The sequence below is a fragment of the Bubalus kerabau genome, chromosome 5 (assembly GCF_029407905.1).
Source record: "Bubalus kerabau isolate K-KA32 ecotype Philippines breed swamp buffalo chromosome 5, PCC_UOA_SB_1v2, whole genome shotgun sequence".
NCBI classification, from domain to species: Eukaryota; Metazoa; Chordata; class Mammalia; order Artiodactyla; family Bovidae; genus Bubalus; species Bubalus kerabau.
In genome coordinates this window covers 125,292,777-125,306,834 of record NC_073628.1, presented here as the reverse complement: position 1 = coordinate 125,306,834, position 14,058 = coordinate 125,292,777, and the positions used below count along the sequence as shown (strand labels likewise).

Below are 14,058 nucleotides of genomic sequence, written 5' to 3'. Positions count from 1 at the left end.
TTAACAGTTTACAGCAAAACCCGAGCAAACATTTTTGGCCAACCCAGTGGTACAAGTTTCAATTCTTGTCTATATTTAACTGAATGCAATTAAATACTGAATTAATATGGAGGTGCCTCCAATGCGGGAGACCCGGGTTCAATCCCTGGGTCGGGAGGATCCCCTGGAGAAGGAAATGGTAACCCACTCCAATATTCTTGCCTGGAGAATCCCATGGATGGAGAAGCCTGGTGGGCTGTAGTCCACGGGGTCGCAAAGAGTCGGACACGACTGAGCGACTTGAGATGATAAGATGATGAATGAATTAATTGCCCCAGAGGGCCCTTCCTTGACAGATAACACTCAGTATTCAGAAGAGTCGTTCAATAGATTGAAATATATCTCTAACTCATGTGTCTGAGCACTCTCTGAGCTTCTAGAACAGTTGGTCTGCCTGGTGGAAGAAGAGGGAAGGATTAGGGCCTGAGGTGCCCGAGGCTGGGAGTTCTGGTGAGTCTAACAAGTAGGTTTCACTGTACTCAGAGGAATGGTGCAAGGCGGTGAAGTACTGGAGCTAAGCTTGGGGAAGTACCTGGAAAAGTGGAGGGCCTCGTCTTGCCCACAACTCGATGCCTTCCCTGGGTTACCTAAGGGAATCCACTTATGACTCTATTACCCGGTAAATTAGGAGAGCGATTCAGTCAGGTATATTTATCATGAAGAGAACTGAAGATAATTAATACACTGCATTGAATGCAAATTGCACCCACAGCACTTATCTCATTTTCAATTAGCACAAATGTTACAGCGCTGCAGGCTTGTTATGGTTTTACCATGGGCTGGGTAATTAATTTCTGTGAGCCACATAGCAGGCACCTGGTAATGCCGTTTATTAATAAATGTCACCCCAGGTATCGGTTTGTTAGAAGAGGTAAATAAATGGAATGCGCAGTTGTCTGCCCTGTGCAAATCTATTTTTACACCTCGCTGAGTCTTTTCACTTGTTTGTTTATTGACTAGAGTGACTACTGGGATTACAATTGCAAACAAAGGAAAATCCCCACCCTTAATGTGGCCTCAAGGGGGGATTCCTTTTTCTTCTCCCTCAGGGATGCTGAGGCTTGTGAGCCGAGTGGCGTGGGTTGTAGATGAGTTTCGGTTGCTTCAGAAACATGTTCCCAGAGGAGACCCGTGGTGGGAAATGGGGAAGGGAAGAGCCAGAAAGAAGACACACCTCCTAGACAGCCTATCCACCCTCCCTCCCTCACCTGACCACAGACTCACTCACATGGCAGTGTGGGTCACACTTCCCCGTCTGTGAATCCTTGGGGAATAAGAGCTCTTACAGGCTTCTCCAGTGACTCGCGGGTAAAGAATATGCCTGCAATTCAGGAGACTCAGGAGACACAGTTTCGATCCCTGGGTCAGGAAGATCCTCTGGAAAAGGGAATGGCAACCCGCTCCAATATTTTTGCCTGGGAAATCCCACGGACAGAGGAGCCTGGTGGGCTACAGTCCATGGGGTTGCAGAGTCGGACACGGCTGAGCAACTAAACACGCAGCGGCCCCTTTATGGAGCCCCCGTCTCATCTCATTGCCGTCCCCTTTCTCTGGTCTACTTCTCATCTATACTCTTACCTACCAACCCCCGCACTGTGGGCCTGTGACATGAGAAGATGGATGGAATTTGGAGGATTTTCAGAAGTGTGGCTTGTTGAACCAAAATCTCCTATTTTTCTGAGTTTTTCCATGTATCTCAACTCTGTTGAGATAAAAGCCGTCTCTTTCCATATTGGCAGGTGACATTAGGTTTTTGGTTAAAAAAAAGAAAAAAACACTCAAATTAGCAGATTCTGACTGTATTTCTGACAACGGTTCAGACTCTTTCTAGAGCTGGAGGGTTATTGAGTCAGACTCTGTTTTATAGACTCCTGTGATGACATCAGTTTTGTCCAGTAAACAGTTTCCTCTTTTTGTCCTGAATCAGTTGCGACCTTAGTGGGAAGTCAGCTATTCCCACCCTACATTTTGAATCTCGTGGCTCCTTGAGTTCTCTGGAGGGGCCCTAATGTGAAGACCCACTGGTGGTCTGCTTGACTGAGTTAACGCATGTAAAGCGCTGGCCGCAATGCCTGGCTTGGTAAATACCCAAGGACTTAGCTTCGATTAGCAAGATTGTTGGTATCGGCACTGGTTATGTTGTTTTATTCACTCCAGTCACCTCAGAGGATTTAAGTCCCTTGAGAGCAAGGGTCCAACTCTTTGCGACCCCATGGACTGTAGCCTACCAGGCTCCTTCGTCCATGGGATATTCCAGGCAAGAATACTGGAGTGGGTTGCCATTTCCTTCTCCAGAGCCAGAGTCCCAACCCCCGGGCCATGGACTGATTTTGGTCTGTGACCTGTTAGAAACCAGGCCTCTCGGCAGGAGACAAGTGACTTAGGAGTGAGTGAAGCTCCATCTGTATTTACAGCTGCTCCCTGTCACTGATGTTACTGCCTGAGCTCTGCCTCCTGTGAGATCTGTGGCGTCATTAGAATCTCATAGGAGCACAATACACTTCCCATCACCCCTAGGTGGGACCATCTAGTTTCAGGAAAACAAGCTCGGGGCTCCCACTGATTCTGCATTATGGTGAGTTGTATAGTTATTTCATTATATATCACAATATAAGTGACGTCACTCAGTCAAGTCCGACTCTTAGTGACCCCATGGACTTTATAGCCTGCCAGGCTCCTCCGTCATGGGATTCTCCAGACAAGAATACTGGAGTGGGTCGCCATTTCCTTCTCCAGGGGATCTTCCCAACCCGGGGATTGAACCCGGGTCTCTGTCACTGCAGGCAGACCTCTTACTGTCTGAGGCACCAGGGAAACACCCATTAACAGTAATGGAAATCAAGTGCACAGTAAACCACCCCCCACCCCCACCACCCCTTCCAGGGAGAATTGTCTTCCATGAAATCCGTCCCTGGTGCCAAAAAGCTTGGGGACCGCTTCTTTGTTTCCTTAGAAACTGGAGGGAGGCCTGGGAGTGGAAGGGAGTTTTAGTTTTGAGGTTTCATCTTTAAATTGGGCCCTTAAGGAAGGCCTCTCTGAGAAGGTGCCGTTTGAGCAAAGATGTGAAGGAAGTTGGATCTAGTTCTTGATGTCTGGGAAGGAGATTTCTAAACAGCAGGCAGAGCAAATGTGAAGACTCTCAGACAAGGGGGTGCTGGGAACCCCAAGAAGACCAGTAAGGCTGCAATGGAATGAGAGCGAGGCTATGGCAGGGGAGGAAGCCTCAGAAGGTGGTGTGGCTGGGTCGGGCAGGACTGTGCGGGCTTCTAAGAACTTTGTGCTTCACTCTGGGATAGGGCAGCACGGGGAGACACCGAGCAGACGAATGACTGAGATTTTAAAAGGATTGCCCTTGCTTTTGTGTTTAGAAGTAGACTGTAGAAGGACAAGGGAAGAAACAGAAAGGCCAGAAAGGAGGGTGTATTCATTTCTTACTGCTGTTGTCACACATTATCACAAATTCAGTGGCTTAAAACAACATACGTATATTATTTTACTGTGACGGAGTCAGAGTCCTAATATCAAGGTATGAGCGGGACTGTGCTCCTACTGGAGGGGCAAGAGGAAAATTTACTTCCTTGACCTTTCCAGCTTCTGAAAAGCACCTGCATCTCTCGGCTCTTGGCTTCTTCCTCCATCTTTAAAGTCTTCAGCGTCTTCTCTCTCACAGCATCTTCCAGTCTCTGTCTTCCTCTGACATCTGCTTCCACTGTCGCATTTCCTTCTCTGGCTCTGACCCTCATCTTTCCTGTATAAGGCCCCTGGTGATTATATTAGGCCTACCTACACAATCCAGGATAATCTCCTTGCCTCAACACCTGTAAAGTCTTTTTTTCCACGTACGGTTGCATATTCACAAGTTTTGGGGATTAGGACGTGTTCATCTTTTGGAAGGCCAGTATTCTAACTACCTTAGAGGTGAATGCATTAGAGTGAAGGATGAAGACGGTTTGGGCAAAGATAGTGAGAAGCATTTGGAGAAGGCAATGGCACCCCACTCCAGTACTCTTGCCTGGAATATCCCATGGACGGAGGAGCCTGGTAGGCTGCAGTCCATGGGGTTGCTAAGAGTCGGACACAACTGAGCGACTTCACTTTCACTTTTCACTTTCATGCATTGGAGAAAGAAATGGCAACCCACTCCAGTGTTTTTGCCTGGGGAATCCCAGGGCTGGGGGAGCCTGGTGGGCTGCCATCTCTGGGGTCGCACAGAGTTGGACATGACTGAAGCGACTTAGCAGCAGCAGCAGTGAGAAGCATTTGGATTGTGGGGATGTATCAGGCTGCCTCAGTTTCAGCATGGAAATGTCCATAATTCTCTAGGCCTATGGCATGGGTACCCCCTTTCTCATTATCATTTCAATTGACTTGGGGTGTATTCCTCATCCCAATAGTTTGTCCAAAGACAGGAACTATAGATGATTGTGGTGGGAAGGGACTTAAGAAGCTATCAAATCCCATTATCAATTTATAAATTAGTGCTTTGTCCTGGACCCAGTGAAGACATCTTGGACTTTTTTTTTAACCACTTTATCTGATTATTCTTTTATTCACTCATCAGCATTTTCTGGACATCTGTTGACTGTATACTGCTCTGCGCTCTGTAAAAGTAAAAATATAAGATGTAAGAGTCATGGTCCTTATCCTTGGGAGATAAGGATCTGTTTGCAGTCTATTTGGAAGGAATCAGGGAATGATTATATGTGCTTTCTTGATAGCTCAGTTGGTAAAGTATCTGTCTGCAATGCAGGAGACCCCCATTTGATTCCTGGGTCAGGAAGATACACTGGAGAAGGGATAGGCTACCCACTCCAGTATTCTTGGGCTTCCTTTGTGGCTCAGCTGGTAAAGAATCCACGTGCAATGGTGGAGACCTGGGTTCAATTCCTGGGTTGGGAAGATCCCCCGGAGAAGGGAAAGGCTATCCACTCCAGTGTTCTGGGTGGGAGAATTTCATGGACTGTATAGTCCATGGGGTAGCAAAGAGTCAGACATGACTGAGTGACTTTCACTTCACTTCACTAGGAAATAATTATAGAACCAAATATAAATGAGTAAAAAATGCAACACAAGATTTATGCATCAATGCCAAATAATGGAGGAATGTGGAGAAGCTTCTTGAAAAGAGTAACAGGTGATGGATTTTTATTTTTTAAGTGAGGACCAGTCAGAGAATTGCCATATTTTAACTTGGCCAAAAATGGACATTAGAAAAAAATTTTCCCTCTCATATTGCTATCATTTCATAGTAGGTAGGACATCCAAGATATAAAAAGGACATGCTCTCAGAATAAATGGAGAGTCCATTGAATTAAACGTATTTAGTTTTACACAAATTCAGTGCTTTGTTTTTATGTTTATTCTTTCAATGAGGGTCATTGTGGATTGGCACAGGACTCTAAACCTCAGTCTAGAGACAAAAGGCTGTTTGGTTGCTTGTGGTTTGGACTTCTGACTTTACTGGGTACAATTATTCTCCTGTATTTCTTTGGGCTCTGACTTCAGAAAGTGGGTGACCAGATGTCTAGGATCCACTGTCTTGGTTGTGGATCTTCTCAATTTTTGTCACTGCTCACTGGCTCCACCACCAGAGGGAGGCTTGGGAGGCAGAGGAAGGAAGAGAAATGCAGACTTGTTTGTGTTGTGGTCATCTTGTGGTGAGCAAGTGGTTGGCTCCAATGATAATCTAATTTTGCACTGAGATCTGGGGATCCCCTATGGCTTTCAGTCATCATACTTCTCTTAGTTCCCTGGGGCTGCTATAACAAATGACCACAGACAAGGTGGCTTAAAGTAACACAGACTTACTCTCTTGCAGTTCTGGAGGCTGGATTCTGATATGAAGGTGTCAGCAGGTCCATGTTCCCCTTGAAGGCTCTACGATAGCCTTCCTTGCCTCTTCCTAACTTTTGGTGATTTGCTGACAATCCTTGGCTTCCAGCTGCATCCCTCCAACCTCTGCCTCTGTTGTCAATTGGCATTCTCCCTGTGGGTCTGTATTTGTATTCAGTTCAGTTCAGTTGCTCAGTTGTGTCTGACTCTTTGTGACCCCATGGACTGCAGCACACCAGGCTTCCCTGTCCACCACCCACTCCCTCAGCTTGCTCAAACTCATGTCCATTGAGTTGATGATGCCATCCAACCATCTCATCTTCTGTCATCCCTTTCTCCTCCTGCCTTCAATCTTTTCCAACATCAGAGTCTTTTCCAATGAGTCAGTTCTTTGCATCAGGTGGCCAAAGTATTGGAGCTTCAGCTTCAGCATCAGTCCTTCCAATGAATATTCAGGACTAATTTCCTTAAGATTGACTGGTTGGATTGCCTTGCAGTCCAAGAGACTCTCAAGAGTCTTCTGCAACACCACAGTTCAAAAGCATCAGTTCTTCGGCACTCAGCTTTCTTTATGGTCCAACTCTCATATCCATATATGATTACTGGAAAAACCATAGCTTTGGCTAGATGGACCTTTGTTAGCAAAGTAATGTCTCTGCTTTTTAATATGCTGTCTAGGTTGGTCATGGTTTTTCTTCCAAGGAGCAAGTATCCTTGCCCAAAAAGTTTGTTTGGGTTTTCCATATCTTACAGAAAAAGCAAACAAACCTTTTGGCCAGGTTTTCCATATCTTACAGAAACCCCAAACAAACTTTTTGGCCAACCCAGCATTCGTCCTCTCTTCTTTTAAGAACATCAGTCATTGAGTTAAAGATTCACTCTAATCCAGTAACATCTCACTCTAATTACATCTGCAAAGACCATATATTCAATTGAGGTCACATTCCGAGTTTCCCATGGACATGAATTTTGGGGACACACTGAATTGCATTCCATCAAAACTCACCTGTTGAAACCTTAACCCACAGTACCTCTAAGTATGACTTTGGAGATAAAGCCTTTAAAGGTAAAGTTAAAATGAAGTCTTGTGGGTGGGCCCCAGTGCAATATGATGGGTGTCCTTATAAGAAGAGGAGATTAGAGATGGTAGGAGTGTGCACACAGAGAGGAAAGACCACGTGAACATGTAACAGGAGGGGGCTGTTTACAAGCCAATGAGAAAGGCCTAGGTCTTGGACTTCTTGCCTCCAGAACTATGAGAAAATTAATTTTTGTTGTTTAGGTCACCTGATCTGTTGTATTTTGTTATGGCAGCCCAAGAAATAATATAGACAATATTCAGCCCAGCGCAAGGCCTGGTATCCTTTAGGTTTAGCTTAGAGAAACCACTGTATGATGGAGGGATCTCGAAATAGATTTCAGGATGCCACTGGCATATGTGTACATTTTGCCATCATTGGCTCTGTGTCCGTTCCTATCTATGGAACAGATATGCTGCACTGAGAGGGTGGGTTGGGGGGAAAGGATGTAAGGACTTTTATACAAGATGTTGTGAGATGCAGGCATCCAGATAGGATGGGAGGCCACCGTCACTGGAGAAGTTTTGCTTAGGGAAATTATGGATTTGCCACATTGGAGTTCTTCTTAGTCTCAAGTTCAGCCAATATGTGTACATTTTGGGAGGAGGGAGAGGCAGAAATGTGAGGGTAGTGTTGGGATGAGACGGGGGCTCTAACGACACCAGTTTCCCCGCTTCCAGCCTCATTATCCCTCTCTGGGGACCTCAGTCTCACCCAGGCCAGCCCTGCCCCCTTCTGCACCCAGTAAACATTGCCGGTTTGCTTTCTCATGAATATGGATCTCCATCATCCCTCACTAGGGATAGATGTTGGGGGCAGAGCTGTTGATTACATTTGCAGCCAATCATTGCCCATTAGCAGGAAAGAGCGGTGGGCATTATGCCTCTTCAGTGAGGAGCCATTTGCATTTGGCTGGGCCCTGCTTTCTTTCTGAGCATCCATGGACCCTCAGCACACTCAATTACTCCTGCATCCGGCTCTTCCTCTGTGATGCTCTTTTGCTTTCTAAGTGTCTTGATTGGATTCGCCAAATAGCTTGGTGCTAACTACAGCTGTTTAGCATATCCCTGGGTGGAGGATGATAAGGACATCAGAGCTTGGGGTGGCTGTAAGCAGCAGGAAACAAATACCTTGTCCTTTCCCTTTCTGCCCATACTTCTCCCTGTTCAGAGAGACTAAGCCCAGCAAGCGGTGGGGTACAACACTCGTACACGCTGCCTCTTTTTAGGAGAAGGCTGGAGGCCCTTTGGTGCAGAGTTCTCCACCTAGTGCCCTGGCCCTTGGGGATTTGGTTTTCTGGCTGCTTTCTGTGGGGTGTGGCTCAGAGAGATGTTGAATTTCCCTCACTACTTTCGCTTCCGAGAAAGAGGGCATGAGTTGGCGTAAGGAGTGGCCATTGGGGATAGATTTTCCCTCCTTTTCTAGATATCCATCAAAGTCATTGGCCAGATGGGAAAAAGGGAGGCTTGACCCACAGGACAGGCATTTTCACACTCTCTTCTCAAATCCTCACAGTCAGTAACATGTGAAGACAACTGGGAATGACAGAGGGTCTCCTTCTTTCTCAGGATCGTGTTATTTCTACCCTCCTTCTGCTGCCCATGGTCCTTGGGAAAACCCTTCTTCGAAGTCAGGAACGTTTCTCTTCTACTAAGTCCTGAGTTGTGTTCCCTCCATCCTCTGGGCATCGCCTGTGTGCCCTCCTGCCCTTGGCTCCTCCCTCTTTACTAGAGATGCTGTTTTGTTTTCTTTTCCTCCTTTGTTTTGCCTCTTCGAGAAAATGAAAGTGAGCACCTTAGAAAGAGAGAGAGGGAGCCAGAGAGGGAAGAGACAGTGGGCACCAAATGATCTGAGAATGATAAAAGAAGGTTACCTGTGTGTTTGTCAACAAGATGAAATAAATAAGAGCAAAAAAAAAAAAAAAAAAAAAGGACAGCAGTCAAAGGCAATCAAATATGTATTTAATTAAAGCAAACATAAAAATAAAAGTTACATGTTGAATCAATAAACAGCACTTTTTTCTACATGCATTTTGAACAAGACAGATCAGAATCTTGCCTGATGAAGACATAATGTGTCATAATAATTAGGAACACAGACAAAAGAACAGCTAATCAGCATGCAAATGTATGCAGTTCTGGTGATTCAGATGAGGCAGGTTTCTACCTCTTTTTTGCTTGATTCATCTTCATTGCTAATCATCTGAAGGCTGCCAAATGTTCACTGACACTAATGTATTATAGGTCAAGAGAGGCAGGTCTTCACCTATTACCCCCCCAAACAATATGCTTCCCTTCCCTGTTTCCTCTTCAGGATTTTCAGCAATCACTGCCAGATGCAATCAGACTCCTTGAATAGGAGCAACTGAGGCTTGTTTGTGGCTCGGATTCATTAGAATCAGGAGGCTGAAGAAAGGAATAAATTACTTAATTGCACAAAAAAGTTGCAGCCAAAGTGATGGTGAGAGAAACTGATTGTGTAGATACGCATTAGGCCACTCTTGGAATGGGGCGTCTTAGAATAGCTGGTAGTTTGGCCTCGCAGATTCAGACAGATTTGGGTGTCCTCCAAAACAGATGGCTCCACATACCATCTATTCTTCTCTTTGTCAGGTTTTACCATTTATTTGATCTTGGTCCCTCTCTGATGCTGGTTGTATGAGTTGTAACACAAATATGCATTCAGATCATATCCACTTAGTCTGGCCTCTCCCAACTTTTGTTCTTCATCTTTTTTTCTCTTTCTTTCTTTTTTTTTTTGAGGAGATGATCAAGTTGAATAAAACCCTTGTTGCTGGTCTCCTGAATGCTCCTTCGCACGAAAATGCAGGAAATGGGAAGATTGCAGGGACCTGGGGTGCAGACATGGGAGCCTGAGGAGGAGGGAGGCATTGCTCAAATGGGGCAAAGAAAGAAGTCATTCAATTTTGCAGCCACTTTCTTGCTTCAGACTAGCTCTTAATCTGCTAAAAACAAAAATAAAAAAAACCCCACAACACTATTAATCAGTGTTGTTGATAGAAACCAAGGGAGATGAAATAAAACCCTGTGAAAAGCCTTACTGATGCTTCCTTGCTTCCCTCGACAGCCTGGCCTATGCCTCCAGTCCTGGAGGCCTCTTCCCAGGAATCCCACTCAGGTTCCTGGTCACGTGGACGACTCGTGGGTGGTCTTCTGGTTTTGAAGAAGGAACTTCTTTTTCTCTGGGCAGCTCCTGCGTTGCTAGCAGCTGTGTATCTCTGTGTGTACATGTGTGTCTGTGGCAAGGAGGGTGTTGGAGGAAGGGGCTGATACAAACTAAGAGGCCCTGGCAGCTCAGAAATTGGGGGGGGGGGTGGTGGAAATAATTATAATTGATTTCTATTGGGAGGAAAAAGCATTCAGAAAGTGAGGGGACTTTTCTGGTATTGCTGAAAAATTAATTGGCGAGAACTGATTTACCCAGGTTGGTTCTGACACTTCTTCCCCAATCTCCCTTTGCTCTTGCTGTTTCCCTCTGCTTGACAATCCCTTCTTCTGATCTTTCCAAGCCTGGGTCATCTCCTTATGTAGGTTTCGGCACCAATCCCTTGTCCTCAAAGAGACTGGTTCTGTCCTCCAAAGATCAGCTAGTGGTCACCCTTCCACCCACATCTCTCGCTCATTACCATGTTAGTATTTGCCTTATACTGATGGTTTTACTGTGATGGTTTAGTCGCTAAGTCGTGTCTGACTCTTGCAGCCCCATGGACTGTAGCCTGCCAGGCTCCTCTGTCCATGGGATTTCGCAAGCAAGAATACTGGAGTGGGTTGCCATTTCCTTCTCCAGGGGATATTCCCGACCCAAGGATCAAACCCAGGTCTCCTGAATTGCAGGCAGATTCTTTACTGACTGAGCTATGAGGGAGGCCAGATAGTTTTACTACTGTCTGAAATTTATTGGTATAAAAGTTGTTTACTTATTTATTGAACTTTACTTGTGTGTCTATTATCTGTTGTCTCTACTAGACAGTGAGTTTTCTGAGGGCAATATTATTTGTTTTAATCCTGTTTCCACAATGTCCCCATCTTCAGAGGGTGTTTGAGACATACTTGTTCTGTAAACAAATGATTTCTGAAAATGTATGTGGCCTAGAGGTCAGCTCATATTAACCATCAACTCTAAGAGGTTGAAAGGTGAAAGTTAGTCACTCAGTCATGTCTGCATCTTTGAGACATCATGGACTGTAGCCTTCCAGTCTCCTCTGTCCATGGAATTCTTCAGTGAAGAATACTGGAGTGGGTATCCATTCCCTTCTCCAAGGGATCTTCCCAACCTAAGGATCGAACCTAGGCCTCTTGCATTGCAGGCAGATTCTTTACCACCTGAGCCACCAGAGGTTACTCACACTATTTTCTGGAACTGTGACACCATCATAGAATTTGCTGGAGACAAAAATGTGGATCACTGAGCTCCTTTAGTTATAAAAGGCATTTTGCCAAATCCCCTTTTTAAAGGGGTGCTCATTTGATGGGTAAGGAAAGTAGTGACTTCTTGGAAAGCAAAGACATTTCTTTTCCTGAATTCATGGTCTGTGTTGTATGCGCTCAATGTGAGCTGGGAGTCAGCCATCTCTGCAGTTCTGCTTGGACCTCTGGGTGTGGGAGGACCACTGAGAGGAGGTGAGGATGGAGTTGGGGAGGGGAGAGGAGAGATGAGAAGGGAAAGATCCATCACAAGGAGGGAGGAAGCCCCTCTGGTCTTGACATTGCAAGTTTAGAGACACTGCGAATGGACCCACATGGCTGAAAGGCTGGGTGAAACTCTAAGTTGGTTGGTCTCTGCTAGTGCGTGGACACAGGCTAACAGCATTTTTTCCAGGAGCTGAATAAGCTGAGAGAGTCACGAGAGAAGGCATTTCCTCCTCTGATTTGATCACACCCTTTAAAAATTCCTATTACACAGACCAAGATTCCAATCACTAAGAGTTCCCTCTCCCAATCCGGAGCCCGTTATCAGGGCTGGCTAGGTGTCAGTTCGGAGAAGGCAATGGCACCCCACTCCAGTACTCTTGCCTGGAAAACCCCATGGACAGAGGAGCCTGGTAGGCTGCAGTCCATGGGGTCGCTAAGAGTCGGACACGACTGAGCAACTTCGCTTTCACTTTTCACTTTCATGCATTGGAGAAGGAAATGGCAACCCACTCCAATGTTCTTGCCTGGAGAATCCCAGCGATGGGGGAGCCTGGTGGGCTGCCGTCTATGGGGTTGCACAGAGTCGGACACGACTGAAGTGACTTAGCTTAGCTTAGGTGTTAGTTGGAGCTATGTGAAAGAGAAGTCCTCCTCACCTTTTTTTTTTTTTCTTTTCCTGTTTTACAGTACCATTACAAACAAAATAAAAGTGAAGCAAGTTCTTTTTCTGGAACTTGCCAGGACTGATAGGTATGGAGGTGAAATTCATCTTGGGACTTGTTTTCCTTTTTCTGTCTTACAGATGGAATGATTCCTTCCCAGGAACCTCAGTGAGGCATCTCTCAATAGCCTTGATCTTGTCTCCATCTTCAGGGAACCCACGGGGTCACAGATTCAGTGGGAGTGGTGAGTTGAGTGGGAGGTACGTCTGAGGAAGCATTTTAATTTCATGTGGGGTTGGCAGGGAGAAGGCCAGAGCAAGCCCTAGACCTTTTAATCCCTTATCGCAAGGGCCCCAACTCCGTGCCAAGAACTCCACTTTGGGAGAATGGCAGTCTTCTTGGGGGCAAGCTCTCATCTCTGTAGGAAGCCAGCAGGCAGAATGGACATCACCAGATACAGCCTTCTGTAGCCAGTCCAGAGGCATCTGATTATTCAGTGGATGGTTTTTTTTTTTTTTTTCTTGTCCAAATAAGCCTCATATCCCTTCATCAGAACAAAGCTGAATTTTCCCACTCTCCGGCTGGCGGAGATAGCTGTCTTAGGCTCCTTGAAAAAAGCTCCATGGTTACCTTTCTTTCCCTTTTCCTTAGATCTTTTTGTTTGTTTGTTTGTTTTCTTTCTCTGAAAGTGAGAAAGACATTCTTCTGTGCCTTGGCAGACAGCTGTCTGAGGTCCTTCCTCTATTGGGGTCTCACCGTCGGACCCCTGGCCCCTCCCGTCACGCAGGCGACAAAAGCTCCTCCTGCCTCCCTTTCACACACCGTGTCTGAGGGAAGAAGCTGGTCTCCGTGCCAGTGAGTGAAACCTTGGCACCCTCTCAAAGGGACCTGAAGTGAGAAGGGTTCAAGAGGGAGGTCGCTTTGTGTGGAAAAGCTCCCGGCACGGACCTCTCCACCAGTCTGTCTGAGGGCCTCCCATGGGGGCACCAGAGAGATGGAAACCCATTCACACTGGGCATTGTGTCCAGCCTGGCTCCTTCAGCCACTGCTTTAACTTTAAACAGGCCGAAGAAAAAGATTCCCATGGGATATAGGAGACACCTAACACCTCACCCCCCACCCCTCAGTGTGTCTGCTGTTGATTTGGAAATTTAGTCTCAAGATGCCTCATTTTCCCTAAACACCAAGTTAGTCCACTGACCTTATCTTTGGGAATGCCATACCCAGCTGGCCTCTCTCTTCATGTCTCAGGTTAATAAACATTTATAGCCGGACATTGGCAACCAGTTTATTAAATCACCTTCCTGTTGGAGTCCAAGAGGCAAGAGAGAAGTCCAGCAGGCAAGAGAGACAGAAGTGTCAACTCGCTCTACCAAACCACAACAAGCGAGGAGAGACATGTAGCAATGAACCTACAGGGCAGTGTGACAAGGGCCAGGAGTTCCCAGAGAGCACCTCCTGGACCTGGTCTGTGTGCAGTTGGGGTCATGAAAGTCTCGTTGATCCTGATGACTGATGGCTTCATGCTCCATGGTCTCAGGGGTAGGGAACTTGATGGTAAGACCCAGGTGGCTTACTACTGGGAGATCATAGAACCAGCCTGAATCTCTTCTCATTTCACTCATACAGGGTGGTGACCAGTTTGGAGAGTAGAGAAAGAAATTGCCAAGAGGTCAGGCAACAGGGTATTATCTATTTCCCTCTGCCCTGTCTTGCTTTCTCTTGAGAGGGTGAACAGTGAGCGCTCCGTGGTTTAAGTATCCCACTGTTGGGTTGCAATGTCTTCCTTTTCTC

At 46.2% G+C, this 14,058-nt stretch overlaps 1 long non-coding RNA gene across 1 annotated transcript; it reads left to right on the top strand.

The window, feature by feature from the left end:
• The first annotated feature begins 7,546 nt into the window (after positions 1 to 7,546).
• LOC129654075 (uncharacterized) lies at positions 7,547 to 13,721 on the top strand. Its single transcript, XR_008715380.1, has 4 exons — positions 7,547 to 9,562; positions 10,038 to 10,190; positions 12,405 to 12,524; positions 13,516 to 13,721. It is a non-coding gene; the product is annotated as an uncharacterized LOC129654075 (long non-coding RNA).
• Positions 13,722 to 14,058: the final 337 nt, after the last annotated feature.